This window comes from Lepisma saccharinum, chromosome 7 (assembly GCF_977018435.1).
Source record: "Lepisma saccharinum chromosome 7, izLepSacc3.1, whole genome shotgun sequence".
In the NCBI taxonomy this organism is placed as follows: domain Eukaryota; kingdom Metazoa; phylum Arthropoda; class Insecta; order Zygentoma; family Lepismatidae; genus Lepisma; species Lepisma saccharinum.
In genome coordinates, this window is record NC_139235.1 from 27,986,361 (window position 1) to 27,992,471 (window position 6,111).

Below are 6,111 nucleotides of genomic sequence, written 5' to 3' on the forward strand. Positions count from 1 at the left end.
TTTCGGAGTGTGCGAATTAACGGGGGTGGTGAGGATGCCGGGGATTTCTCCGCCGCAATAAATTTTATACCCTGCAAAAGAAAGTTGTTATTATCCATGCCAGGGTGTTTTTTATCCTTCTAAATGAAAATGGAATTGAAAGAATATATGTAGTATTCCTTGTCCAATATATAACGTTATATAGCCCCAATCCCACTGACTCACTGACATAAATGTTCTCCATGAAGGAAGCCCCGGAGGCAAAAAATGCCCGATTACGACCACCCATGAAATCGTCCCAAAAGGCCGAGAAAATTAAGAAATCGCTCAATCGGCCCTTCCTTAAGGGTGAAAATGCCCTTTTTTCACGTCCTTAGCAACCGTTGCCACGGGCATTTTTTGCAGCACACATTGTTTCCTTCAATTCTTAATTGTCGAGATACATTATATTTCTCACAGATCTACAACACACAGATGAATCAACTCCTGGCTTTGAAAAAGTGGCTCAAACAAGGTTGGCGTCTACACAAGAAGAAGTTTCAGCCCAGACACAATTACGTATGCATTGTTATACTCAATGCGAGAATATCTACATCGCGCTTGTTTTAACTAAATGTTTAGGAGTATAATAACACAATACTTTATAGTTTGCCGTGCCTGATGTTGTCCAAGGAAACGGTCGTTGTTAGAGAACTTAAAAGAAAGTTTATTTTTACTCCAAAAACTACTGTAAGGGAATTATGCTAGACTTTTCAAATTTCAAAATACGAGCGTCAGAATTTATTACAGATGCAAGGTAGGAATTTGAGGGGAATGAAGGAAAACAATTATTATCCAATTACCTTTAAAAATGTGAAAATGACAAAAGACGTAAATATTGCATTTTCAATTTAGTGTCGCTAATGAATTCGTTTATGCAAAACATCCAACTAATTATCTTGAAACGGCTATTACTTACTCATTTTATTATTAAGAAATTAAACAATACAATTTTGAATATTTGTACCTTATTAGAGCCCATACACACATAAAGTTACTTTCTAAACTTTTCAAATTAGCGAACATATACACTTGTTCCCTTCATCCAATACAACATGCAGACATTTTGCCCCATCTACTAGCATAATAAGATTACGCCCACAACGTGGCCGAAGGTCACGCATGTGAGCGTACAAGACGTGGCCAAAGGCCACGTCGAAAGTACTCTAGTCTTAGCTATATAACAGACACGATTGAAAAATCATTTGTCCATTAATGGTCCAGTCATAAGATTTTTCTGGCCAAAAGTATGTAGCTTTGTGGATTAAGGAAGGACACCATTCTGAAACTGACAACCTCACCGTGCCGAGACAACAGAAGGCTGTTTTCCACTCAAGTTTTCATGGCATAGTCCTGATATTTTACACGTATTAAAGTGTTCACAAGAAACTTGTAGGTAGGTAAGACTGGCATTAAGTATGAACTTGGCATTATAAATTTGGTCACGTTTTCGGTGTTACTAATTCGATAGCTTTCTTCGTGTATGAGTTTGGGTTTACTTAGAATCAGGAGCGCTGCCAGGATCCACTGCAGCACCCTTGTTCAAAACCCATGATGAAAACCCATGATGAACCATTGCCTCCCCGATGGCGCAGTGGTAGCGTCCTCTCCTTGTAATCGATACCCGGTGGAGGCACAAGTGGTTCGGATCCCACTTTAAACTGTAGGTCCAGTCCCAATTAGCCTTACTGTGCATAAAGTGGACTTAAAACAACAAATCAACCAACCAACCATGATGAACCGAACTCTTATTGTTACGAATACGAACCCATATATTACATTATTACTTGTTAAACCATGTCATATTCAGCGTAGAACACTTTCGAAGTGAGACATACAACAGGTAAGCAAGCCATTAATCCTAATGTGACATTAAAGCCACATTTACTTTAGTGTTGGCAGCGGTCTCTACAAAGATCAGCAACTGTTGTGCTTCTTTCGTCATTATTGTTTTAAGAATTGTTTCCACTTATGTCAATTCAGCTTCTGGCCCTTGTGTGTTTTTCATAATTAATTAACTACTACAGCTTATCATTATTTTGAAATTCGAACAAAGTGAGGTAGTTATATTTTTTGTTTCGCTTACTTACCATGCGAGAGACCCGGGTTCGATCCCCGGGGAGGGAGAAACGTGATTTTTTTCCACCTGTTCAAACCGCTAATGCGCCCACCCAGCGTCGTACAAAGTGGGTACCTGGAGGAAACTCTGGAGGGTAAAGGCGGCCAGGGGTGTGATGCTGATCAGTATCACATCACCCCCACCTTCGACCGTGACCAAGAAAGTGTGGGACTCTAACCCCACACCCCCTATACGCCTTCGTGGCGTGGTGCATAGCACAGGGGTGCACTTTACATTTTTTGTTCCTTTTTTTATATCTTGAAGAATGTCGTGAGAAATGAATATTGTGCAATTTCATACCCTAAAACAATTTTCCCTCCCGTATAGAAAATGTCAAAATTCAAGGTATCACAGTTCATTTTTCGTGAAAGTGAAGCATGGTAAGTTCGGAGTACTATATCTTTTGGAAAGCAACAACAACCTGAACTTCTATTTTGATATAGTACATACATTCAAGCGTTTTGATGGGGCATTGTTGCTTTCCATTGTTATGTGGCAACAAAGAGAGTCCAAAATACAGTTTTTGACTGATTTCGGCCCTTAATATCTTGGTTAAGCAACACTACCCAAAATTTTGTTTACTAGACATAGAAGCTTACTATTAGAACAAGATTCCTGAAATAGTAAATTACTTCGATATTGACGCTGTTAGCAGATATAACCCTTTAAATACAAAAGATTTGCAAAATCGGAAACTTTAGAATTAGAGTTATCTCAAAACAGCAAAAGGGAAGGAGAAAACTCGGTATAACATCTTGTAGCTGAATGTATGTACTAACACATGAGAATGAAAAGTCAATATGGTCTTCTCCCATTTTTGAGAAAATGTTTTTCAAAATGTTAAGAAATAAATGTCAATGTAAATTATCACACTTCCTCCCATATCGGAAAGAGGAACTGCCCTTTCTCCTCTCCCTCTTTGTTCCAAATGGAACAGTTCGTGTCTGGGACAGTTTTTCTTTCTTTGATGGGTAGCGTAGTATTAATGCCACCTCTTTCTAATCAACGGGTCCCGGATTTGATGCAAGGTGGAGGTACAAGTTGTTCGGATTCCACTTTAAAGTGCAAGTCACCAGTCTCGATAAGCCTTTATGTGCATAAAGAGGGTTTAAAAACTAAACTCTACCTAACTCTACATACAGTGGCGTACCAAGAACTCTGAAATGGGGGAGGGGGACATGTGCATTTTTTAATAGTCAGCCATCATTTTGCCACCTTTTCCTGCCTTTGACATTCTTTTTACTGGGCAAAAGGGGGCTATGATATCCTCCACCAACCATTTTTGGCACGCCACTGTATATATATTTTTTGGAATTTATGCGATAAGAGTATGTTTGTAAAAGATTCTGTATTATTGTACCAAACAAAAGAGAACTTTCTTGTAAAAGTCTGTACTTGTAACACTATACTGTGTGCGAGATTCCCAAAATAAACCAATTTCAATTCACGGAAGGCCTTGAAGCGGACCTTCGTGGCGGAGTGGTTACCACAATACGTTACGACACCAGGGGTCCCGGGCAAGAATTACGCTCTGGTCCTTGTGATGATTTATCATTGTGAGTGTATCTTCATCAATTTCATAAAATCATCACTCATACTCATTCTCGCGATTAGCCAAAAGTGGAAAAACGTTGTAAAATAGCCTATTATCAAGCAATCAATCTCAAATAGGCCTAGGAAAAACAGGGTTAGGATATTTCTATCATCTTATTGTTACTGCAAATAATGGTCATGGCCATTTTTGCAAAGAAATGTTAAACATCTGACACATATTTATATTTTCGAGTGCTTTACCTTGCAAGTATGATGGCGTACTCCAGATGTGCTTGGCTTTCTTTGGATTCTGGTGTGGACAAGCCATCAAAAAGTGATCCGTTCTCCCGTCTGACAGAATTCGATCTTGCAATCGTGTTATTTTTATTCACCATTCAACTATTGACTCACTGTGACTCTTAAATACCAGAGAACGCAGATTAACCCGGGATCCCTCGATTACAACGGGATGCACGCACTTTACACTTTAGAAATGCCAGAAAGTTAGTTAATATCTTCTAATTACTTTCACTTTCAAAACTTAAAGTTCAACTCATCTCGACTTCTGTGGTATAAAAGGCAGAGGCATTTGTGTCAAGAAGTGTAACTCAAATGGTAATGTGGGTCCGAGGGACGCCAAGACAATTTAGACTCACTGTAGCTCATTAAATTTCACTCGGGTCTGTCAGAACCCATGTTAACTTTTAAAGTCTAAGAAAACGGACTCATTTTTTGAAATAATCCGTTGTAATTACACGAGTTAAGCTTAACGCCTAATGAGAAGCTTGTAAACGGCAGCAGAACGCAACAGACGCGTTTCCGGCGTGTCAGTGGGCGTGAGTCTTTAAGATAACCTGCAGACTTCTGGTACGGAAATTCCCGCTTCGGTTCCGCGTGTTTCCCTGTAGTGGGCGTTCCACCATTTGATTTCAATAGAAGCAGACAACAGAAGATCTGTTTCCGCGTCTCAGTGGACGTTAACTATATGTTTCTCCGTGACTTTCCACCGTCACTTGAGACAAACGCTTCTCATTTTCTTATCACTTTCTCCATCACTCTCTTAGTTTGCCGCCACGGTTAACCACCTGGTACACATTATCAATTTAAGTTGAATGCATTGAGCAAGGAAGAAGCAAACTGCTACATGTGAAACTTGTTTGAATTGTGTTACATCATAATTTAGCATCGACATTCACTTGTTCGAGAAGTTGTTTAATGTAAAATTGTAAGTTGAGACATCTTGGAAATAGGGTCATTAAGTTGGCTATTAAATAGTTGTTGTTATGAATCCTCATGATAATATTTAATTCGGCTTCCTCGATGGCGCAGTGGTAGGGTCGTTGTCTTGTAATCAAGGGGTCCCTGGTTCGATACCCGGTGGAGGCACACACAGTGGTGCGGGTCACACTTTTCAGCTGTAGGTTCAATTCCGATTAGCCTTATTGTGCATAAAGTGGACTTAAAACACCAAATCAACCATAATAATTAATTCATGAAGTATTTACACGTGTGCATAATTGAACCTCTACGTACACACAACAAGTGATTCTGGTTGCCATCAACTTCATTGCTAGTTGATACTTCACACCTACACATCAGCTAAGTTAGAGTAAGGATATCCTTTTCCCTGACGTAATCAGTCCCAAACACTCCTATCAAAAAGAGAGCGCTTACATCATAGGTGACAGGTCAGCAGTTCACGTTTCGCTGCACACACTCACGCGACCCTGAATCTGTCGACCTTGACTTTATTTGTCGACATTAACTGATCAGCAACGAAAGATCGCGAATGCAGCTCACCTGTCGCCACTTTCATTCCAATGGGTTTCTTTCTGAGTTCGATCCACGTACAATTTTTTCAGGTGTTTTGAATTCAGATATTTAATACCAGTAATGCATCCAACGAGTTCCTTTTTTCCAATCACAATTACATTGTCAATAATGAAATATGTAATCATCCCCGCAGCTAGATATTCTGGCACCTTACCCACGGTTACCCTCCCCCGAGCGCCGGCATTTTGCGTGCGTTCTTCGATATTTTCTTCTTATGAGATGGTTTGTGATATTAACATAAAAGGCCGTCCCCAAGATTTTTTCCTCAGGGGGAGCAGCAGTGCTCAAAGTGAGGAAACATACAGTAATGCTATCCTCAGTTAAGATAATTCTCACAAAGCACCCACTACAGGGATAATTTACATAGGCATTCCTCCACCTTCAGCATTTCTCAGAATTGCTCCATACAACTACAAGCATCCCCAAACTGGGCAAAGCATTTTTATTTCGAGCACTAAGGGGCAGGGTAAGATTTCATATCTTGCCCGTCAGTCATACAAAATCACCTTTACATTTATTATTATTATTATTATTATTATTATTATTATTGTCGTTGTTTTACAAATCATAAAATTTAAATTGAATTGAAAATACGGTGGTGTTGTTGC